The 25,330-nt window shown below is 41.4% G+C and overlaps 1 protein-coding gene and 1 pseudogene across 2 annotated transcripts in view; both read left to right on the top strand.

The window, feature by feature from the left end:
* CPNE4 (copine 4) overlaps nucleotides 1-25,330 on the top strand; it is a 687,587-nt gene that overhangs the window by 182,087 nt on the left and 480,170 nt on the right. The window lies entirely within an intron of this gene.
* On the top strand, nucleotides 15,649-23,843 carry LOC147379088 (activity-dependent neuroprotector homeobox protein-like; annotated as a pseudogene). The gene is made up of 4 exons (XR_015145488.1): nucleotides 15,649-17,282; nucleotides 18,724-20,523; nucleotides 20,578-20,585; nucleotides 21,205-23,843. The product of XR_015145488.1 is annotated as an activity-dependent neuroprotector homeobox protein-like (transcript).

Below are 25,330 nucleotides of genomic sequence, written 5' to 3'. Positions count from 1 at the left end.
TCTGCTGACTCTCAAGGCCAGATTCCCTGGGTATTTCCAGTCCCTTTGTCAGATCCCCAGGCTGGGAAGCCTGACTTGGGATTCAGAACCTTCATAAGCAAGAACTTGTTTGGTATTATTGTTCTTGAGTCTGTGGGTCACCCACCTGGTGGTTATGGGATTTAATTTGATCGTGATTATGCCCCACCTACCATCTCACTGTGGCTTCTTTGTCTTTGGACGTGGGGTATCTTTTTTTGGTGGATTCCAGTGTCCTCCTGTCAATGGTTGTTCAATAGCTAGTTGCAATTTTGGTGCTCTCACAGGAGGATATAAGCAGATGTCCTTCTACTCCGTCATCTTGAACTGGAAGCCCAGCATGCTTGTTCTTAATAGAAATATCTTATTTCTTGATAGGATATGAGTTGAGTTTATGCCTTTTTGTTATTTTAATCACATAACTGATGTGAAATTGTGTCAGTTTGCCTTTGTGGAAACATACTCCAATAATTATTTTAGGTAAACTTTTAATTTTACAAGTTTTAGTGTTCAACTCAAGGTATTTTCAGGAAATTAATCCAATTGTAGAACCTAGATTAATAAACAGAACATCAGCACAACCACAGAGCCCCTCTTGTGTCTTCTTCTATTTACTACTTCTCCACCTGTGTCAGGAATAAACATTGTGCTGACATCTAACAGCATTGATAGCTTTTGCCGATCTTTGACTTTTATACAAATTGAGCATGCACTTTGTACTCTTTAATGTTGACCTTCTTTCATTGAGATTATTTATGAGATGTTGTATACCATTCTGTTGTATGGATATGCCCTACTTGATGTATCCATTCAGCTGTTAATAGACATTTGAGTTGTTTCCAGTTTAGGGCTCTAAGGAGTAATTCGGTTATGAACATTCTTTGGGATGATTTTTAATGAGTATATTGATGTGTTGGTTTTGGATAAATACCTAGGAGCATGACTGCTGGATCTTAATGTGAGCAAAAGATGAGCTTTAGTAGATATTTCCAAACAGTCTTTCAGAATGGTTATATAAAAGTCATCCCCATGAGTAGTGTTGGGAGTTCTAATTGCTTCACATCTTCAACCTTTGATATTATTGCCTGTCTTTTTAAGCTTAGCTATTTAGGTAATGTGTAGTCCTAGCCCATTGGGATTTTAATCTGCATGCTCCTGGTGAATAAGAAGATAATCTTTCATTTATTTGTTAGGCATAAATATTTTATTTAAAGTTTTTTTTAAATTGTATCTCTGTTGGGCATATATGTTTCCAACTCCAACAGTCACTGTCTTTTCAACCTATTTTAATTCACTCCCACAGTAGTTATTATTGTAGTTATTGTTATAAAACAGTGTATTTCTTAGCTATCACAGTCATTTTTGCCATAACTCTTATTGTGGAACTTCACACTTAAAATTGTTTATATTATTGATTACTATTTATAATATTGATATATCCTTCTATTTACAATGCTATTCCTAAAAAAAAAAATAAGATGCTATTTGTGACTCATAATTGTTATCATCATCCATATTACATCATTAGGCTTTATAGTAAACTACATTACATCTCTGTACCAGCTAAAAATACTTTCTGTTTTGATAAAAGGAGGCTAGAGGATTTTGAAGAAATAGGGGTTCATTTTTCTCATAAAAGAAGAAGTTATTTGTGTTGGGTCAGTTACTGTCAGAAGTTGAGATTTTTCTGCATTTTCTTTGTGCTACTCTTAGTTAAATTATTGCATTTTCTTCCCTATAGCTGTTGCCTCTTAGACACAAGTCAGTTGTTGAATTGCCAAATATGATGCCAACATTCCTTACCATTCAGGAAAAATGGTGGTAGGCAGAAGGCTATGCCATCCAGTTTAAAACCCTTTTCTGGTAGGCATAGTTTTGTCCCTAGAACTCTGATCTGCTTGCATATTAGGGATCACTTGATGGTAACGATGTCACTGGTTACTACTAGAAGCAAGGCAAGCTGGGAGATTAGTGGTTTACTTTGTAGCCCTAAAAGCAGAAGGCAAGAGAGAGAGGTGTGGGTTTGGTGTCAAGGAAACAAAATACACGATCTACTGTCGATTATAAGAAAAAAGAAGGCACAAACAGTATGATACAATCAACTCCTCTTTAGCCTTGAAAAATATAGCTCTAGAATGGCTTTTAAAAAGATAGATAATGTCCTTTGCTGATGCTTGTGTACTTTATACCTGGTACTCAGATTTTGATTTAGCGAGTACTTGCCAGGTTGTCCCAAGCTGTTCCTTCTGATTAGTGATGTGCCACACGTGGTTCATTAGACTCTGTCACCTTCTGTCACCTACCACACAGATTAACCTTTAGTAAAATTGATGATAAAACACACACAGACACAATCTCTGTGAAAAGGGGGAAAGACATCTCAAAGCAATAGACAGCTCTCACAAAAAAAAATGAAAGGCTTGCCTTCCATTTGGTTGTAGTTGGGGTTTTGTGTACACTAGATAAATATTATTTGCTTTTGTCTTTTATAGGTAAATATGGGACCTTGTTTGTCTGTGGAAAGTGGATTATTTATTTTTTAAACTGCACTAGTGAGAAAATAAAATGAAAATACCAACCAGAAAAATCCAACAGCCTGTTTTAAAGTTTTTAAAAACTCAGTGAAATTTTTTATGGTAAGAGGCAAAGTGGTTTCAATTTATAAAATTCTTTTCTAGCCTTATTGAGGTATGGTTGACAAATAAAAGTTATCTATATTTATGTTTTACAAGGTAATTTTAAGCTGTGCAATATGATGATTTAATACATATATATTGTGAAATGATCACCACAATCAAGTTAACTAACACATCCATTACCTCATGTAGACCTTAATGTGTGTGTTTGATGAGAACACTTAAAATATATTTTAAAATATGCTCTTTTAGCAAATTTCAAGTATACAGTGAAGTATTATTAACTATGATCACCATGCTGTACATTACATCTCTGGACACTATTCATCTTATAACTGAAAGTTTGCACCCGTTGACCAACATGTCCATATTTCCTTATCCTCTACTATTCTATTGGTTCTATGAGTTTGACTTTTTTAGATTCTACATATAAGTGAGATCATACAGCATTTATTTTTCTGTGTCTGACTTATTTCACTTAGCATAATATCTCCCAGGCTTATCCATATTGCCATAATAACAGGATTTCCTTCTTTTCTATGACTTGATAAATCCATTGTGTGTGTGAATCCACATATATATGTGGATTGTTAGTCGCTCACTCATGTCTGACTCTTTGTGACCCCATGGACTGTAGCCCACCACCTCCTCTGTCCGTGGAATTCTCAAGGCAAGAATACTGGAGTGCATGGCCATTCCCTTCTCCAGGGGATTTTCCCGACCCAGGTGTCGAACCAAAGTCTCCTGAAGGCAGATTCTTTATGATCTGAGCCACCACAGAAGCCCATTATGTGTGTATTTGTGTGTGTGTGTGTGTGTATTCATATATGTGTATTATCACTTACACATGACTTCCCTGGTGGCTCAGATGGTAAAGCATCTGTCTACAATGCAGGAGACCTGGGTTCAATCCCTGGGTCGGGAAGATCCTCTGGAGAAGGAAATGGCAACCCACTCCAGTATTCTTGCCTGGAAAATCCCATGGATGGAAGAGCCTGATAGGCTACAGTCTGTGGGGTCGCAAAGAGTCAGACACAACTGAGTGACTTCACCACCTTCACCACCAATCTTCTTTATCCATTCATTCATTTATAGATACTTAAGTTGCTTCCATGTCTTGTATAGTGTAAATAATGCTGGACATGAGTTTGAGTGAACTCTGGGAGTTGGTGATGGACAGCGAGGCCTGGCGTGCTGCAATTCATGGGGTCGTAAAGAGTTGGACACAATTGAATGACTGAACTGAACTGAACTGAAGTTGCTTCCGTGTCTTGTATAGTGTAAATAATGCTACAGTGAAAATAGGAGTGCAGATATTTCTTCAAGATACTGACTTCATTTCTTCTGGATGTATACCAGAAGTGGGCTTGCATGACTGTATATAGTAGTTCTATTTTTAATTTTTTGAGAAACCACCATACTGTTTTCCATAGTGGCTGTACCAATTTACATTCCCACCAATAGTGCATGAGGGTTCTTTTTTCTCCACATCCTTGCCAACACTTACTATTTTCTGTGTTTTTGATAGTAGTCATTCTAACAGGTGTGAGGTGATGTCTCATTGTGGATTTGAATCTGCATTTTCCTAATGACTATATTAAGAATTTTTTTATAAACCTGTTGGCAAAATGTCTTTGGAAAAATATCTGTTCAGGTTCTTTGCTCATTTTTAAAAATCAGGTTATTTGTTTTGTTTGCTATTGAGTTGTATGAATTCCTTAATATAAACATTTTGGATATTAACCTCTTATCCCATATATGGGCTTCCCTGGTGGCTCAGATGGTAAAGCATCTGCCTACAATGTGGGATACCTGGGTTCAAACCCTGGGTTGGGAAGATCTCCTGGAGAAGGAAAGGGCAACCCACTCCAGTACTCTTGTCTGGAAAATCCCATGGATGGAGGAGCCTGGTAGGCTACAGTCCATGGGGTTGCAAAGAGTTGGACACAACTGAGTGACTTCACTTTCACTTTCATCCAATATATGGTTTGCAAATATTTTATCTAATTCCATAGGTTGACTTTTCATTTTGTGGAATAATTCCTTTGTTTTGCATAGCTTTTTAGTTTTATGTAGTCTCATTTGTTTATTTTATTATTTTTTTTGCCTGCACTTTTCATGTCAAATCTAAAAAAATCATTATCAAGACCAAAGTAAAGATGCTTGCCCCCTATGTTTCTTCCAGAAGCTTTATGACTTCAAGTGTTATATTTAAGTCTTTAACCAATCCAATCCAAGTTAATTTTTGTGTATGGTGGGAGACAAGAGTACAGTATCATTTTCCTCCATCTGGAAATACAGTTTTGTCATCTTATTGAAGAGACTATCCTTTTTCCATTGTGTATTCTTGACATCCTTGTTTAAAAAATAGTTAACCTTATACATGTGTTTTTGTTTTGTTTTTACATTTGTGCTCTCTATTCTGTTCTTTGGGCTATGAATCTCTTTTTATGACAGTACCAGGATGTTTTCACTATTATAGTTTTGTATCAGAGTTTGAAGTCAGGAAGTGTAATGTCTCCAGCTTTGTTGTTCTTCCTCAAGATTACTTTAGCTATTTAGTCTCTTCTGTGGTTCCACACAAGATTTAGGATTTGTGTGTGTGTGTGAAAAATGCCATTGGGATTTTGATAGGCATTACATTGAATATGTAGATTGTTTTGGATACTTTGGGCATTTTAATGATATTAATTCTTCCAATACATGAACATGAGATTTTTTTCTATTTATTTATATCTTCCTCAATTTCTTTCTTAAATGTCTTACAGTGTTTTTGTTTGTTTGTTTTTAATTTATTTACTTTTTAATTGAAGGATAATTGCTTTACAGAATTTTGTTGTTTCTGTCAAAACTCAACATGAATCAGCCATAGGTATACATATATCCCCTCCCTCTTGAACCTTCCTCCCATTTCCCTCCCCATCCCACCCATCTAGGTTGATACAGAGCCCCTGTTTGAATTTCCTGAGACATAAAGCAAATTCCCATTGGCTATCTATTTAACGTATGGTAATGTAAGTTTCTGTGTTACTCTCTCCATATATCTCACCCTCTTCCCTCTCTTCATGTCCATAAGTCTGTTGTATGTGCTGATACTCCATTGCTGCCCTGCAAATACATTCTTCAGTACCATCTTTCTAGATTCTGGATATATGCATTAGTATACAATATTTATCTTTCTTTTTGTGACTTATTTCACTCTGTATAATAGGCTCTAGGTTCATCCACTTCATTAGAACTGACTCAATTGTGTTCCTTTTTATGGCTTAGTAATATTCCATGTGTATATGTACCAAAACTTCTTTACCATTCATCTGTTAATGAGCATCTAGGTTGCTTCCATGTTCCAGCTATTGTAAATAGTGCTTCAGTGAACAGTAGGATACATGTGTCTTTTTCAATTTTGGTTTCCTCAGGGTATGTGCTGAGGAGTGAGATTGCTGGGTCATATGGTGGATTTATTCCTAGTTTTTTTTTTTTTTTAAAGAATCTCCATAGTGTCTTTGATAGCAGCTGTATCAATTCGATCCCTGGTGAGTGAAAAAGTTGGCTTAAAGCTCAACATTCAGAAAACGAAGATCATGGCATCTGGTCCCATCACTTCATGGCGAATAGATGGGGAAACAGTGGAAACAGTGTCAGACTTTATTTTTCTGGGCTCTAAAATCACTGCAGATGGTGATTGCAGCCATGAAATTAAAAGACGCTTACTCCTTGGAAGGAAAGTTATGACCAACCTAGATAGTATATTGAAAAGCTGAGATATTAGTTTGCCAACAAAGGTCCGTCTAGTCAAGGCTATGTTTTTTCCAGTGGTCATGTATGGATGTGAGAGTTGGACTGTGAAGGAAGCTGAGGGCCGAAGAATTGATGCTTTTGAACTGTGGTGTTGGAGAAGACTCGTGAGAGTCCCTTGGACTGCAAGGCGATCCAACCAGTCCATCCTAAAGGAGATCAGTCCTGGGTATTCACTGGAGGGACTGACACTGAAGCTGAAACTCCAATATTTTGGCCACCTCATGCAAAGAGTTTACTCATTGGAAAAGACCCTGATACTGGGAGGGATTGGGGGCAGGAGGAGAAGGGGACAACAGAGGATGAGATGGCTGGATGGCATCACTGACTCTATGCACATGAATTTCAGTGAACTCCGGGTGTTAGTGATGGACAGGGAGGCCTGGTGTGCTGTGATTCATGGGGTTGCAAAGAGTCGGACACGACTGATTGACTGAACTGAACTGAAGAACAAAACTAAACTGGAAAACAAAACTAAAGCAAGGTGTCAAGTGGGGAATAAAGCAATGAAAATAAAACTAACAAATACGGTGAGAGGAAAGGAAAGAAAGAATAGATATGCCAGGTTAAATAATGGTAGATAAAGAAGATTTGTATACATTAAAGATTAACTGCAGTGGGAAAAGAACTGTAGGAAAAGCAAAGGAATAAATGTAGAAAAATAATAATAGTTAAAAAAATTTTTTAAACTGAAATTTAAAAAGAGAAAAAGAAGAAGAGGAAGAAAGAGGAAAATGTAACAGAACTGCAGAAGACCAATGTAGAGGCAGAGGTTTATAATAGCAAAAAGTGATTGGAAAAAAAAAAAAAAACTCAAAATCTTATTTAGATTTCATAGTGCCAATAAAATCAACAATTACAACAGCAGTGGGAGGGGGAGACAAAGGGAAAAAAAAGAAAAGAAAAAAAAATCCCAAAGAATCTACAGAACAAGTCAAAACATAAGAATAATAAATGTTTTTGAGTCACTGCTGTCAGAATCCTTACCCTCACTGGGAGTCATAGTCGACCTCACCCCTCCAGTGTGCCTTCCAACTCTGTGCTGGTCTCTGGACCTGCTGTGGGGGCAACTGAGCCTCTAATCTGTCTCCAGTCCTGTGTGTTCTTGCCTCCAATGTCCACAGCTATCAGAACTAGTGCAGTTTCTTTTGTGGGAGCTCTCAATGTCATTTTATATAGTCCATAGACACAGAGTCTGCCTAGTTGACCGTGTGGATTTAATCTGCAGCTTGTAGAGCTTGTGGGAGGGTTTTTGGTCTTATTCCTTAGCCACACTGACCCTGCATTTCAATTGTGGTTTTAGCTGCTCTGGAGGACTTGGGTCTGTCCCAGTAAGGGCCACGTGTGGAGGTAGTGCAGCTTCTTGGTTCTCAGGGGTTCTGGAAGCACCAGGTACTCAGGAGAGTTGGCGACCAAAGCAGCAGGAGATACAGTGCTCCAGAAGGGTATGGCAATCAGTATTGGCCAATACACTCTAATATTCTTGCCTAGAGAACCCCACTAACAGAGAAGCCTGGAAGGCCATGGTCCACAGGGTTGCAAAGAGTTGGACATGACAGAAGCGATTCCACATGCATAGATGCAAGACATTTTTTTGCCTGTGGCAGCTCTGCCCCAGTGAGGGTTGAGCATGAAAGTGGCGTAGCTGTTTGGGTCAGGGGGACCCTGGTGGTGCCAAGTGTGCAGGGACACGGACTGCCTCAGCTGCAAGAGTTGTGGCCCTACCAAATTCTTTTTATGAGCCTCTGATAGCTGGTCAGGAGGCCTCTTTGGCTAGTCTTTTCCTGTACCTCCACCCATTCAGGCACTTAGAGGGCTCCCTTGCCTGGGGTTCTTCTCTGTTGTTCGGTGCATCAGGCACATAAGGGGCCCCTGGCTGGAGTACCACTCTGTAGATCAGTGTGTCAGGCACTTAAAGGAGCACTCTGGATGAGGTCCTATTCTGTAGTTGGTGCATCACCCACTTAAAGGAGCACACTGGATGGGGTCCTACTGGAGTTCAGTGCTTGATGGGCCAGCCTCTCTGTTGTTCAGCTGCCAATGCTGGTGTGTGGGCAGAGAGAGGCTATGGTGATGCCTCCACCCCCCATGCATGACTTGGCATTATTGCCTTGCTTCTATGGCTTCCTGACTTTTCTCCACAGGCATTTCCCACCATGGTCTCCTCCTTCATATCTCCTTGGTCTGTCTCTCCAAAGTCAACAGCAGCCCTTGCCCAGGGATTGCTCCACAATCCCTAGCTCCAGCTCCCAGCCACTACACCTTCTAGGGGACCTGTGCCCCTGTCTGGGGTATATATGGCTGTGGCAAGGACTGTCTGATTCTCATGCCATTTAGGTTGCCACAGATCAGCTGTTTCACTCTCAGCCTTAACTGTTTCTCCTTTGACCCAGACAATTGCCCCGATGTGGGGATTGACCCCTGCTTCAGTTACCCCACCCGCCGGGGGCAAGTCCAGTCCTACTGATACTCTTGTATTTCCCCCTAGTTCCTTCATCCTACCAACTTTTGTGTGGTTCTGTATGTATATTCTTTTCTGCTGGTCAGGTACTCCTGTCCACTCTCAGTTGGTGTTCTGCAAGCAATTCTGTGTCTAAAGGTGTATTCCTCATGTATCCGTAGAGAGAGATGTAACCCAAATTCACTTACCCCTCTGCCATCTGTTCTGTTTTATGTATTTAATTTATAGATCTTTCACCTCCCTGGTTAAATTTTTCCTAAGTAGGGTTAGTAGGAATTGAATATGTGAAAGAGCAAATAGGAGACAATATGGTATCCAAATAATAGAAACTGAAGGAAGCAGCCTTAGCCCTTAGAGCTGGAAGAACAAGGAGGAAAAATGGGCTAAAACCCAGGCACCTGAGGAAGAGATGGTGCCATGTCCCTGAAGGGTGTGATAGGCTGGTTCTGTGAGTGTTAGAGAAACTTAAAGTAGATTCAACAGCTGCCAAGGGAAGTGCCTTTGTTGGAGTGAGAAATGCCTTTGTTGGTGGGGGAAGATTGCTGATGCTCCTGGGGTGTGGGAGCCAGCCCCATCCACTTCTCCATTCTTATCATCACCTCTAAGGGACCCTGCTTGGCACTAACAGGGGTCTGGTTGCCAAAGCAGACAGTGGTTTTCAGAGTTCTCAGCTTTGATATCATAAAGAAATATAGAAGGGTGAGTGAAACTGAGAGACAAGTTTAATAATTGGCAAACCCACCTACCTTCCCCAAGCTGTCAGTCACAGAGTATGAGTGTCTTTAATTATTCCACAAGACAGCTAAGCTCCTATCCTGGCCATAGCTAATACTTAATCAAGTTTCATCCTCATACTATCAGTGGTCCTAGGTAGGTTTCAGGGGTGGATAGAGCAAAATAAGATGGGTCCTGTGAAAATTCATCTGCCCAACAAATATTTATTGCCCTGTTCTAGGTCTTGGAGACATGCAAGTAAAAAGACATGGTTCCAGCCATTTGAGATTTCCCAATCTTGTGATTGATAAAGTAACCAGATTATAATATAGTGTGATAAGACCAATGATTTCATTAAAATGAGTACTGTAGAGTCGTGAAAGATGGCATAAGGTAACAAAAATTATTTATTATCTCTCACCTTTTCTGTTGGTAAAGGATTAAGGCAGGGCACCTCAGAGAGAGTTTGTCCCTACTCTACAATGTCTGAAGTCTTTAGTAGAAAATTTGAAGGCTAAGGGCTGAAATCACTTGAAGGTTCATTCACTCATATGTGGGATATGTTGGCTGGGGGCCAAGCTGGGGCTCTGGCTCAGAACATATGGTCTCTTCATACAGTCTGAGCTTCTTCAAAACATGGCATCTGGGTTCCTAAGGCATTTATGCCAAGAGAGAGCCAGGTAGAAGCCACATGCCTTTTATGACATAGTTTCACCTGCCATGTACTTCCATCACAATGTTTTTCTGAGACATGACAAAGGTCTACTTAGGTCAGCGTAGGGGAACCAATTTCCCACCTCTCTTTGGAGAAATGTCAGTGTCATGATATAAGGAAGGGCGTGTGCAGTGGGATATATATCAGTGCAGGCATCTTTGGAAAATGTCATCTGCCACAGTATCTAACTCAATCCATGCTTAGGGTACAAGGTAGTCAGAAAATATTCTTAGAGGGGATGGTATTCCTGATGGATTCTGAAGACCCAGAAGAATTTCATCAATGAAGAAGAGAGGAAGGTTATTTCAGATTAAAAAATAGTCCCAGAGTCTTAAGGTAGATTTGTGTCTAGAAAAGTGCCTATAGTTCATTGTGTTTAATTTTCTTTGAATGCTAGAGTCTCTGTTTACCAAGTCTTTCTCTTTCAGAAGAAAGTCAGGCTGACATGCGAGGAATAGAGTCCGGCATTCTGAAGCTAGTCTGCCCACGCTCGTCCTCCCTTCTCCTCTGTCTGGACACACAGGAAGTGTTGAAATGCTCTGGGTAGTCAGTTTCCTGTTGCCACAGGACTGTATCACAGGGCTGAGTGTGAAATGGTGGGGAAGGAAATGCCTTATATCAGCAACCCTACTCCAAAGCTGCTCACCAGGCTCTCTGCATCATTCTGAAGAATCAAGAAGAATTCTTGATGCTGACACCAAAAATACAGTCTTCTTCTAAAGATCTCTTCAGTCTTTTATTGCTATATCTTATTGCAATCCCCTCAACTCTTCTTTTTAGGAAAAATACCAATTGATCCTTATTTTCTGTCTGAGATCACCTCCTGGGAGCATGTCATCCTGTTCTGTCTTAACTCAGCAAAGTTATATAGCCCTTAGCCACCATCAGCTTCTAAGTACCCCTTACAAATATCTTCTTCGTGCTAGTTCTTTCTCTCTTATTCTCCCCAGTTTATCCAGTCAAACTCTGCAGTATTTTTTTTTTCTTCATTCATTCTTTTATATCTCCTTTGCCCTCACTCTAAACTTTTAGAATTTTCTTCTTAGACTTTTAAGGTGGTTTAATAATTGGTCTCCCAACCCCTTATCTTTTCTCACTCTCAATCATACTCAGAATCACTAAGACCTCTTTGCAGAGGCCATTCAATTTGGTTGATTTTTCCTAGGAGGCATTTATTGAATTGTTCCCAAGCTGGATGCTCCCAAAGGTACCCCACTGCATCCTGTGTGTCTCTAAACATGGCTCAGTGTGATGTCTGCTGCTGAGCTAAATGACTTCTAAATAGAAACCTTCCCGTTTCTGGCACCATCATTAACTAGCATTCATTCATCAGAACATTTAAGAGAAATTAGTTGGATGAATAATGTGCTCCCACACAAAACTAATGAAACATGAAAGTTAGCAACATTAAATAAAATAAATAAGTACATGCAGCCTTTGTTGGTTAACTGCTCATGCAGAGTTTACCAAACATACCTCTTTTTGACTTCTCCTTGCTGTCCCTTGACCCTCTTACCTACTGCCTTCTTGTCCTTTCTCCTTAGAATTACAACTGTAACCATGCTCAGTCATGTCCGACTCTTAGCAACTCCAGCCTCCTCTGTCCATGGGATTTTCCAGGAAAGAATACTGGAATGGGTTGCCATTTCCTCCTCCAAGGGATCTTCCAACCCAGGGATCAAACCAGCTTCTCCTGCATCTCTTGCATTGACAGGCAGATTCTTTACCACTGAGTCACCTGGGAAGCCCCAGAATTAAGACTACTTGTCTTTAAAGATCACATTGTGTCCTGTTCATGCTTGATTATTAACAGCTGCAACTCTCATACCATCAACTTAAGCCCAGACTGCCTCTGTTGACAAAGTTTGTTTCTCCTCAAGGATAAGGACCATTTCTTATGTGTCCCTCTAGGCTCTGTAAGTTGGCTCATTGCACTGGAGGCCAAAGTAATGGAGCTTCAGCTTTAGCATCAGTCCTTCCAGTGAAAAGTGAGGATTGATTTTCTTCAGGATTGACTGGTTTGATCTCCCTGCTGTCCAAGGAACCCTCGGGAGTCTTCTCCAGCACCACAGTTCAAAGGCATCAATCTTTGTCACTCAGCTTTTTTTACTGTCCAGCTCTCACATTCATACAGGACTACTGGAAAAACGATAGCTTTGACTATTTGGACCTTTGTCAGCAAAGTAATGTCTGTGCTTTTTAATATGCTGTCTAGGTTTGTCATTGCGTTTCTTCCAAGGAGCAAGCATCTTTTAATTTCATGGCTGTAGTCACCATCCACAGTGATTTTGGAGCCCAAGAAAATAAAAAAGTCTGTCACTGTTTTCATTGTTTTCTCATCTATTTGCCATGAAGTGATGGGGCCTGATGCTGTGATCTCACATTTTTAGATGTTGAGTTTTAAGCCAGCTCCTTCACCCTCATCAAGAGACTATTTCCTCTTTCTGCCATAAGGGTGGTGTCATGTGCATATCCGAGGTTACTGACATTTCTTCTGGCAATCTTGATTTCAGCTTGTGATTCATTCAGCCTGGCATTTCGCATGATGTATTCTGCATATAAGTCAAATAAGCAGGGTGACAATACACAGTCCTCACACATGCCATTCCCAATTCTGAACCAGTCCATTGTTCCATGTTTGGCTCCAACTGCTTCTTCCTTACCTGCACAGGCTTCACAGGAGGCAGGTAAGATGGTCTGGTATTCCCTTTCTTTAAGAAATTTCCACATTTTGTTGTGATCCACACAATCAAAATCTTTAGTATAGTCAATGAAGAAGTAGATGTTTTTCTGGAATCCTGCAGCTTTTTCTATAATGCAATGGATGTTGGCAATTTGATCCCTGATTCCTCTACCTTTTCTAAATCCAACTTGTATATCTGGAAGTTTTCAGTTCATATACTGCTGAAGCCCAGCCTGAAGGACTCTGAGCATCACCCTGCTAGCATATGAAATGAGTCCAACTGCACGGCAGTTTGAACATTCTTTGGCATTGGCCTTCTTTGGGACTGAAATGAAAACTGACATTTTCCAGTCCTGTGGCTACTGCTGAATTTTCCAAAATTGCTGGCATATTGAGTGCAACACTTTCACAGCATCATCTTTTAGGATTTGAAATACCTCAGCTGGAATTCTATCACCTCAACTAGCTTTGTTCATAGTGATTCTTCCTAAGGCCCACTTGATTTCACATTCCAGGATGTCTGGCTCGAGGTGAGTGATGAAACCATCGTGGTTATCTGGGTCATTAAGATCTTTTTTTGTGTAGTTCTTCTATGTGTTTTTGCCACCTCTTTTTAATATCTTCTGCTTCTGTTAGGTCCATACCGTTTCTGTCCTTTACTGTGCCTATCTTTGCATGAAATGTTCCGTTGGTATCTCTAATTTTCTTGAAGAGATTGCCAGTCATTCTCATTCTACTGTTTTCCTCTATTTCTTTGCATTGTTCAAAAAGGCTTTCTTATCTCTCCTTGCTATTCTTTGGAACTCTACATTCAGACGGGTATATCTTTGCTTTTCCCCTTTGCCTTTTGCTTCTCTTTTCTCATCTATTTGTAAGTTCTCCTCACACAACCATTTTGCCTTTTTGCATTTCTTTTTCTTGGGGATGTTCTTGATCTCTGCCTCATGTAAAATGTTAGGAACTTCTGTCAGTAGTTCTTCAGGCACTCTAAAAGATCTAATTCCTTGAATCTATTTGTCATTTCCACTGTATAATCATATGGGATTTGATTTAGGTCTTGAGAGTCTCTTGGGCTGCAAGGAGATCCTACCAGTTCATCCTAAAGGAGATCAGTCCTGAGTGCTCATTGGAAGGACTGATGTTGATGCTGAAACTCCAATACTTTGGCTACCTGATGCAAAGAGCTGACTCATTTGAAAAGACCCAGATGCTGGGAAAGATTGAGGGCAGGAGAAGAAGGGGATGACAGAGGATGAGATGGTTGGATGGCATCACTGACTCAATGGACATGAATTTGGGTAAACTCCAGGAGTTGGTGATGGACAGGGAGGCCTGGCATGCTGTGGTCCATGGGGTCATAAAGACTTGGACACAACTGAGCAACTGAACTGGACTGAACTGATTGGTCACTTCCACTGTATAACCATATGGGATTTGATTTAGGTCATACCTAGATTGCCTAGTGGTTTTCTCTATATTCTTCAATTTAAGTCTGAATTTTGCAAATCCTAGTAAGAAGTGTTATTTTGCCCATTTTGGGTAAGGTAGCCAAATGGGATCTAGGCTAGTATCTTGTCCTGATGCCACTGAGATGCTCCTAAACAGTCACCCATGCAGTTTATTCTGCTAAGGACAATCTTCTCATCATCCAGATCATCTCCTAGTCATCGTGGGTAGATTTTAGCTTAACTGTCACTTCTTTGAGAAACTTTCCCCAACACGTTCCCGCCAAATTTCAGTTTTCCTTCCTTCTTTGCCAAATTCAGTTCACTCGCTCAGTCATGTCCAACTCTTTGCAATCCCATGAATCACAGCATGCCAGGCCTCCCTGTCCATCACCAACTCCCGGAGTTCACCCAAACCCATGTCCATTGAGTCGGGGATGCCATCCAGCCGTCTCATCCTGTGTCATTCCCTTCTCCTCCTGCCTCCAATCCCTCCCAGCATCAGGGTCTTTTCAAATGAGACAGCTCTTTGCATCAGGTGGCCAAAGTATTGGAGTTTCAGCTTCAACATCAGTCCTTCCAGTGAATACCCAGGACTGATCTTTAGGATGAACTGGTTGGATTGCCTTGCAGTCCAAGGGACTCTCAAGAGTCTTCTCCAACACCATAGTTCAAAAGTTCGGCACTCAGCCTTCTTCACAGTCCAACTCTCACATCCATACATGACCACTGGAAAAAACATAGCCTTGACTAGACGGACCTTTGTTGGCAAAGTAATGTCTCTGCTTTTCAATATGCTATCTAGGTTGGTCATAACTTTCCTTCCAAGGATTAAGTATCTTTTAATTTCATGGCTGCAATCACCATCTGCAGTGATTTTGGAGCCCAGAAAAATAAAGTCAGCCACTGTTTCCACTGTTTCCCCATGTATTTGCCATGAAGTGATGGGACCAGATGCCATGATCTTAGTGTTCTGAATGTTGAGCTTTAAGCCAACTTTTTCACTCTCCTCTTTCACTTTCATCAAGAGACTCTTTAGTTATTCTTCACTTTTTGCCATAAGGGTGATGTTATCTGCATATCTGAGATTATTGATATTTTTCCCAGCAATCTTGATTCCAGCTTGTGCTTCCTCGGGACTCCTATATGTACTTTTTTATACTTTTCAGGTTACAGGAAATGCCATATTTTACTGCTTGCCTATTTGTTATATTCACCTTCAAACTTCATAACCCATAAGACAAAGGTCCATATGTATCTTTTAGTATCATATTATCAATATCGGAGTGCCTGGCATACTGCACACTCCTGATAAATATGAATATAAGTATATAGGAATGATTAATAAAATCAAGACCTTTCTTGGGGGTCTTGGAATAATATTCTCTCCCCTTTCCTTCTCCCAACATAGAACTATAGCATCTATATAGTTAGAATTGGGCTATAGAAACAATAAAACCATAATAAAATATATACAATGTCTTGTACAAAGAAACCCAGCAATGTCTTTTATTCATATTTTTGTCTAAAAATATTCCATTACTGTAAAATATAAAATATGCAGCAGTAGAGGATACATGGCCTGCAAGTTTTCCTTAAGTTGAAAACCTGAGCTCCCAGTGGGCTTTGGCATCTCTACTGTTACTTGTGAATAAGCTGCTCCAGCTGCTCTTGGCATCTGAGGTGCCATCTACTTACTTCTTAGAGAAAAATATGATTACTATGAGAAACACTGGCATTTTACCTAAAAAAAAAAAAAAACCAAAAAATAATAGACATGATCCATTCTGGAACTCATTTTTAAAGGATAGTAAGGATGAGTTCTATTCCTTACTTAGATGGTTTGAGAAGAATAAGAGTCCTTCATAGAGGTGGAATCCAACGTCCCCTCAATTTTAGAGAGGTAATTGTCCCCATTAACTTTTCTGGGAGCCCAGTGTTTTTCAAATTCAGGGCAACATGAGCTGCCTCTGAGCTGTTCTGGTCTATGATGAATTCCATTTTAAAGAGTATATTTCAGCTTAAATCTACTAATGGTTGCTTGTATCTCTTTAGAGAGAATTAATAAGTTCACTGGGCTTGGGTATCAAAATTTTCCTGTATTCGCTTTCTTGGCCGCCATTCTTGCTAGGGCAAGTTCAGGAGTCTTCAGAGGCGCTAGTATTGGCTGCCAAGGGGGAGATGCGAGAGCAGCCCCCCCACCCCACTTCTGTTGCCGCTGCCGCCACTTCGGCTACCGGTGCCTCCAACCGGTCGGGTCTCCACTCTGCTGCCAGCCAGGATCCATGACCACATCCGGCCGCCGCCATCTTGTGCCCCCTCCCCCTCCTGCAGACAGAGTTAAAGGGGATTTTGGCACCTCCCCAGACATAGCTGGCTCTCTCCGTCCCCGCTACTGAGGAGGTATAGAAGTGCTGGGGCAGCCGCCACCACCCACCTGCCTGTGCCGGTGAAACCGCCTCTCCCACACCCTCCATCTCCTCCTTCCTCCTCTCCTCTGCACCAATCAACAATGCTGCCGCCGCAGCCACCAGTGTGGAGACTGGAGGGATCTGCTCGCGCCGGAACACGAGCCGGAGGCTGGTGAGGCTGCCGACCTAGAGCGCAAAGAGGCCCTGGGCGCGCCCTCCCTGCCATCGGCGCCATGCCACCTCTATCCGCCCTCTGCTCCTGCAGCAGCCACAGGGCCCCAGAGCACTCTGGCCCCGCACGCGCCTTTAAGCCTAGTCAAGGTCTGAGATGCACAATGCGAAGCCTAGGCCCCAGCTTTTGCACCATGATGCACAGGGTTGTACTTTTTGTACTGAACTGATAGGTGGCCTATAGGTTGCTGCTGCTAAGTCGCTTCAGTCATGTCTGATTCTGTGAGACCCCAGAGACGGCAGCCCACCAGGCTCCCCCGTCCCTGGGATTCTCCAGGCAAGAACACTGGAGTGGGTTGCCATTTCCTACTCCAGGGCATGAAAGTTAAAGTGAAGTCACTCAGTCGTGTCCAACTCCTAGCGACCCCATGGACTGCAGCCCACCAGGCTCCTCCCTCCATGGGATTTTCCAGGCAAGAGCACTGGAGTGGGATGCCATCGCCTTCTTGTTAACTTATATTTAGCTTATATGCAGAGTACATCATGAGAAACACTGGGCTGGATGAAACACAAGCTGGAATCAAGATTGCTGGGAGAAATACCAATAACCTCAGATATGCAGATGACACCACCCTTATGGCAGAAAGTGAAGAAGAACTAAAGAGCCTCTTGATGAACTTGAAAGAGGAGAGTGAAAAAGTTGGCCTTAAAGCTCAACATTCAAAAAATTAAGATCATGGCATCTAGTCCCATCATATCATGGCAAGCAGATGGAGAAACAGTGGAAATAGAGACTTTATTTTTGGGGGCTCCAAAATCACTGTAGATGGTGACTGCAGCCATGAAATAAAAAGATGCTTACTCCTTGGAAGAAAAGTTATGACCAACTAGACAGCATATTAAGAAACAGAGACATTGCTTCACCAACAAAGGTCCGTGTAGCCAAGGCTATGTTTTTTCCAGTGTTCATGTATAGATGTGAGAGCTGGGCTATAAAGAAAGCTGAGCACCGAAGAATTGATGCTTTTGAACTATGGTGTTGGAGAAGACTCTTGAGAGTCCTTGGACTACAAGGAGATCCAACCAGTTCATCCTAAAGGAAATCAGTCCTGAATGTTCATCAGAAGGACTGATGTTGAAGCTGAAACTCCAATACTTTGGCCATCTGATGCAAAAAGCTGACTCATTTCTAAAGACCCTAATGCTGGGAAAGATTGAAGGAAGAGGAAAAGGGGACGACAGAGGATGACATCACGGACTCAATGGACATGAGTTTGAGTAAACTCCAGGAGTTGGTGATGGACAGGTGACTGACATGCTGTAGTCTATGGGGTCACAAAAAGTTGGACACGACTGAGCAATTGAACTGAACTGAACTGAACTGATAGGTCTGAGAAGGCAATGGCACCCCGCTCCAGTACTCTTGCCTGGAAAATCCAATGGACGGAGGAGCCTGGTGGGCTGCAGTCCATGGGGTCACTAAGAGTCAGACAGGACTGAGTGACTTCACTTTCACTTTTCACTTTCATGCATTGGAGAAGGAAATGGCAACCCACTCCAGTGTTCTTGCCTGGAGAATCCCAGGGAGGGGGGAGCCTGGTGGGCTGCCATCTCTGGGGTCGCACAGAGCCGGACACGACTAACGTGACTTAGCAGCAGCAGCAGAACTGATAGGTGGCTTAGTGGTTATGCCCTGTACTACCATTTTGAGCATCTGGACTCCGTTCCTACCTTGCTCTTTGGACCACATTGTCAATTCACACCGAAACTATGTTCCAACTTCCTGTCAGCAATCCTGGCATTTTAAGAAATGCCCGGAAAACTGAAAAAAATACTTAGTGACATTGGGTTGGAATACTGTGAAGAACACTTAGAAGACTTTAAACAGTTTGAACCTAAAGACTTTTATTTGAAAAACACTACATGGGAGGATGTAAGGCTATGAGACCCTTTGCTTACAAAAAAACAGGATTGTTGGACAAAACCTTTTTGCTGCAGTGCTTGCCCATTTTCTTTAAAGTCTTTCTCTGCCTACAAAAGTCATTTCTGGAATGTCCATAGTGAAGACTTTGAAAATAGGATTTTCCTTAGTTGCCCCTACTGTACGTTCAATGCAGACGAAAAGACTTTGAAAACACATTAAAATATTCCATGCTCCAAATACCAGCGCAGCAGGTAGCCTCAGCACATTCAAAAATAAAAGCAAAAATGATGGCCTTAAACCTAAGCAGGTTGTCAGTGGAGAGCAAGCTGTACCGAGATCCTCTTTAAGAAGTAGTTAGGAAGCACATCTACAGGAAACATTTTCAGCATGTGGTAGCACTTTACATAGCAAGGGCAGAAGAAAAATCATTCAGTGGTTCAATCCCTTTAGACACAAATGCCAGGAAAGAAAGTAGTATTCACTGCAAGCGATGCCTTTTTATGCCAAAGTCTTGAGGAGCTTTGGTACAACATGTCATTGAAGACCACGAACACACAGGCTTATTAGATCACTGTCATGATTGGCCATACAAGTTTGGTGGTTCCCAGATCCAAACCCTTGATGCTAATTGCTCCCAAACCTCAAGAGAAGAAGGGCATGGGACTCCAATCAAGAATTGGTTCCCTCGCTTCTGGAAAAGTCAGGTCTTTGCCATCACAGCAGATGGTAAATCAACTCCATACCAGAGCCTAACTTAAATTCAATAGGTGTCAACATGATGTCCAGTGTTCACCTGGAGCAGGAAAACTAGGGAGTTAAATCTGTAGGCCAGGGCCATGTGTTGGTCAGTCAATGAGACTGGGGCTAGGTGGCAAGACATCTGTTTCCATCCCTCAGTAGTCTCGGTCTGTTAAGCAGTTACTTCCAAGTGGAAATCGAAGATCTTACTGTCTTGGGTCAAAACAGAGGATCCAGGCACCAGCAACATACTCACAACAGTCTCCAAATGCCCGTCTCTCTCTTCAGGCCAGTTAAAGTCTCCTTTCCTCTCCTAGTCACAGGCATCCAGAGTATTAGGTCAGTCCAGCTCCAAGCTGACTGCAGCTGTCACTGGCCCTCCACCACCCAATACTTCCTCAACTCAAGTGGAAAATATGTACGATCTGTAATGAGCTTTTTCCTGACAATGTATATAGTGTGCAGTTCGGAAAAGAACATAAAACTGAAAATCCCAGCAGTAGCCAACTACATTATGAAAATACACAATTTGACTATCAAATGCCTCTACTGTAATCACTATTTGCCCACAGACACTGCTCAACCATATGTTAACTCATGGTCTGTCATGTCCATATTGCTGGTCAACCTTCAATGGTATGGAAAAGATGGTGACACACATGTGGATGGTTCACGTTAATGAAGAGATGGGATCTAAAACAGATTCTACTCTGAGTTTTGATTTGGCATTGCAGCAGGGTAGTCATACTAACATCTATCTCCTTGTAACCATGTATAACCTGAGTGATGCTCCCACTGAATCTGTTGCTTCAGTTCAGTTCAGTCGCTCAGTCATGTCTGACTCTTTGTGACCCCATGAATCGCAGCACGCCAGGCCTCCCTGTCCATCACCAACTCCTGGAGTTCACTCAGACTCACATCCATCGAGTCAGTGATGCCATCCAGCCATCTCATCCTCTGTCGTCCTCTTCTCCTCCTGCCCCCAATCCCTCCCAGCATCAGAGTCTTTTCCAATGAGTCAACTCTTCGCATGAGGTGGCTGTAATATTGGAGTTTCAGCTTCAGGATCAGTCCTTCCAATCAACACCCAGAACTGATCTCCTTCAGAAAGGACTGGTTGGATCTTCTTGCAGTCCAAGGGACTCTCAAGAGTCTTCTCCAATGCCACAGTTCAAAAGCATCAATTCTTTGGCGCTCAGCCTTCTTCACAGTCCAACCCTCACATCCATACATGACCACAGGAAAAACCATAGCCTTAACTAGACGAACCTTTGTTGGCAAAGTAATGTCTCTGCTTTTGAATATGCTATCTAGGTTAAGCATAACTTTCCTTCCAAGGAGTAAGTGTCTTTTAATTTCATGGCTGCAGTCACCATCTGCAGTGATTTTGGAGCCCAGAAGAATAAAGTCTGACACTGTTTCCATTGTTTCCCCATCTATTTGCCATGAAGTGATGGGACTGGATGACATGATCTATTGCTTACCATGCCCCCAAATAACCCACCCATCCCTCCAAAGCCATAGCCAAAAGTGCAGGAAAAGGCAGATATCCCTGTTAAAAGTTCACCTCAAGCTTTAGTGCCCTATAAAAAACATGTTGGGAAAACCCTTTGCCCTCTTCACTTTTCAGTCCTAAAAGGACCCATATTTGCACTTGCACATCACTTATGAGAGAGGCACCAAGTTATTCAGACGATTTGTCCAGTGGAGAAAAAGCTCACCTACAAGTGCATCCACTGGCTTGGTGTGTATACCAGCAACATGACACCTTGACTGTCACTCTGCATCTGGTTCACTGCAAGCGTGTTGGAAAGACCCAGAATTCCCAAGACAAGACAAATGGTTAACCAGTTACCAGGCCTGGCACCTGTTATGTACACTTACGAGCAAATGGAATTTCCTTTGCTGAAGAAGTGAAAATTAGATGAAGATAGCTGTTCATCCGGCTTCTTTAAAGAGAGCCTGAGGAGCCTGTTTTAGCTTTAAACCCTAAGGGTCTTGAATATGATTGCTATGAAGCCAGGAAAATCTTCCTAACAAAATATTTCAACAAACAACACTATCCCACCAGGAGAGAAATTGAGAAGCTGGCGGCCAGCTTATGGTGGTGGAAGAGTGACATCGCTTTCCATTTTAGTAACAAGAGGAAGAAGTGTGTCTGAGACTGTGAAAAGTACAAGCCTGGTATGTTACTGGGCTTCAACATGAAAGAATTGAAAAAAAAGTTAAGTATGAGATGAATTTTGATGTTGAGTGGCTATTTGAAAATCATGATAAGAAGGATTCCACAGTCAGTGCTAGTAAAACAGCAGACAAAAAGCTCAGTCTTGGGAAGGAAGATGACAGTTCCTTAGACAGTTTTGAAAATTTGGAAAAAAATCCAATGGAAGTGATTGTTCTTTTAAACCTGTTTTCAAAGTTGAGTCTAAAATCCCTAGTGATAACCCAGATGAACACATACTGAAGGTAATTTCTGAAGATACTTTAGGATCTGAGAAGCTAGACCAAAAGGAGGAGGATCGTTCAAAATATGAAACTATTCATTTTACTGAAGAACCAACGAAACTAATGCATGATGCCTCTGATAGTGAGGTTGGCCAAGATGATGTTGTTGAGTGGAAAGATGGTGCTTCTCCATCTGAGAGTGGCCCTCGTTCCCAACAAGTATCAGACTTTGAAGACAACACATATGACATGAAAACAGGAACCTGGTCCAATGAGTCTTCCCAAAGTGAAGACGCAAGGAACAGTAAGCCAGCTGCCAAAAAAAAGGCTCCTATGCAGGGTGACAGAGAGCAGATGAAATGGAATAATAGTTCCTATGGAAAAGTTGAAGGGTTTTGGTCCAAGGACCAGTCACAGTGGAAGAATGCAACTGAAAATGATGAGCACTTGTCCACCCCACAGATTGAGTGGCAGAATAGCACAATTGACGGTGAGGATGGGGAGCAGTTTGACAACATGACTGATGGAATAGCTGAGCTGATGCATGGCAGCTTGATGGGAGTTAAACTGAGCAGCCAACAGGCTTAAGGGCCAGGTTTTCTGGCATTGGTGACAAATGCTGTATCCTGGAACTCTGTTCTCCTTTCAGTTTTGACTGCAAAGCTATGTTCTAACTGGTACTGCTTGAGTGCTGGGTCATCAGGCTGTGGGAACATGTGGTCACTCCAGTCCCAGTGGTTATTTCTAAGTCTATGACACATGATTGGCTGATATTGCTTTAGAATGTTCTGTGACAGACACAGTAACTAAATGTGAAAAACCAATAAGCTGGTGGCTCATAAATGCACACAAGAAAAAGCATAGGTTTGTTGTATCTGCCTTCTCCACATTTCTTTCCCTCTGTTAAACAATGTCTGGTTGGATGTCCTTGAGAAACGTTCTCCTGATTAAAATGGTAGTGTAGGGCCAACACACAAGCTACCAGTCCAATGTGTATAGTAGACTTTGGGGAAATCAATTTTTTTTTCATGTATTGATTCTGAATAGTTGAAACGTATATTACAGTCTTTTAGACCTATTCAAGTGAGGCTTATGATATTGTTATGGTATACCCATCATAGATTCTTGTCTTTTTTTAGTGTTGTCCTTGCCGTGTAATAAGCATTATATCTGGTTGACCTAGCAAAAGCCTGAAACTACACTAGTGTGGACTTAGGGACAGACTTAGTTTTTGCACATAACCTTGTACAATCTCGTGACAGAGACGAGCCACATAAGACATATATCTGGACTCTCTTGTATTATATAATTTTTCTTCTTCTGAATACACTTGACATTACAGCTGATAAAAACAGAAACTGGTATTTAAGATGTTTTCTGAAATCTTTTAAGCTAAATGTCACATGCAAGTATTGACTTTGCAGCTACTAATTTTGACACCTTTTAGATCTGTGTGGAAATGTGTTGTGTTGAAGCAGCAGACCAATGAGTGCTGCTTTTTGGATATTTAGTTTTATTTTTGTTAAACACCATCCTGGAGTATTCATTTATACCATATAATATATGACATACTGTTGTAGTAGTGTGATCTTTATTTCCCTTTGTACAATTTTGTATAATTTTGTGATCTTTATTTCCCTTTGTATTCATTTTAAACATCTAAATAAATTCCTGTATTGTGCTTAAAAAAAAATTGTCCTGTATTCATATGTTAGCTCTCTTGAAACTTTCAGCAACTTATTAAATTTGTAAAATAAACTGTTAATTCCTGTATTTGTATAAGTTAGGAATTATTTGGGCTGCGAGGGAAACAAAAGTATTAGTTATTTATGCAAAACACAAGTTTATTTTGCTCACATATTATCCAGAGTCTGCTAAAGTAAATTCATGGGGTCATTTGGAATCAAGGCATTTTATCCTGTTGCCTTGCCATATTTCACCTGGAGTGTCTACTTTGGTCCAAGTTGTTGCTTGACTTCTACCAACTGGTCTGCATCTCAGCCAACAGGAAGGAGATGGGGGAAAGAAATGCATGGCCACCAATTTTAAAGGATATGTTTTGGAAATCATAACACTGCTTTTGCCAGAAGTTAGAGAAGTATCACACCTAGCTGTGTGAGGAGATTGGGAAAGGCATTATTATTTCAGATGTGGTCATAGGTTACAACAAAAACCAGGAGCTGAGTCCTCTGAAGACAAAAAGAATGGATATGGGGGACAATTAAAAGCCTTTTCCACCACTCCTCACCTTAATATTGTAGGGATTAAGTGATACAAATGCATTTCATAAACTTAAATCCTGTATCCTTGACAGATTTTGTTTTTAAGATACTAGTAGCAGTATTCTTATGGGTGGGAATTCAGAAAACTAAATAGAAGTTAAAAGAATTGCCTTCTTAAAAGGACAATTGCTAGATAAAGTTTTATTCTAAAGAGTGATTGTTGAGATTTGTTTTTGAAGGATTCAGTTCAGTTCAGTCACTCAGTCATGCCCGACTCTTTGCAACTCCATGAACTGCAGCACGCCAGGCCTCCCTGTCCATCACCAACTCCCAAAGTCCACCCAAACTCATGCCCATTGAGTCGGTGATGCCATCTAACCATCTCCTCTGTTGTCCCTTTCTCCTCCTGCCTTCAATCTTTCCCAACATCAGGGTCTTTTCAGATGACGCAGTTCTTCACATCAGGTGGCCAAAGTATTGGAGTTTCAGCTTCAACATCAGTCCTTCCAATGAACACCCAGGACTGATTTCCTTTAGGATGGACTGGTTGGATCTCCTTGCAGTGCAAGGGACTCTCAAGAGTCTTCTCCAACCCCACAGTTCAAAAGCATCAATTCTTTGTCACTCAGCTTTCTTTATAGTCCAACTCTCACATCTATACATGACTACTGGAAAAACCATAGCCTTGACTAGACGGACCTTTGTAGACAAAGTAATGTCTCTGCTTTTTAGTATGCTGTCTGGGTTGGTCATAACTTTCCTTCCAAGCATTATTATAAGGAAAATACTGTTCATTGCGTGCTGCTCTGTCGCTTCAGTTGTGTCCGAGTGTTTGCAACCCTATGGACTGTAGTCCGACAGGCTCCTCTATCTGTGGGGTTCTCCAGGCAAGAATACTGGAGTGGGTTACCATGCCCTCCTCAAGAGGATGTTCCTGACTCAGGGATTGAAC

Source organism: Bos grunniens, chromosome 1 (genome assembly GCF_055505025.1).
Source record: "Bos grunniens cultivar Pamir isolate PY7600 chromosome 1, Bosgru_T2T1.0, whole genome shotgun sequence".
Lineage (NCBI taxonomy): Eukaryota > Metazoa > Chordata > Mammalia > Artiodactyla > Bovidae > Bos > Bos grunniens.
Note: the sequence above shows the minus strand (reverse complement) of the source record. Positions and strands in the feature narration are given on the sequence as shown.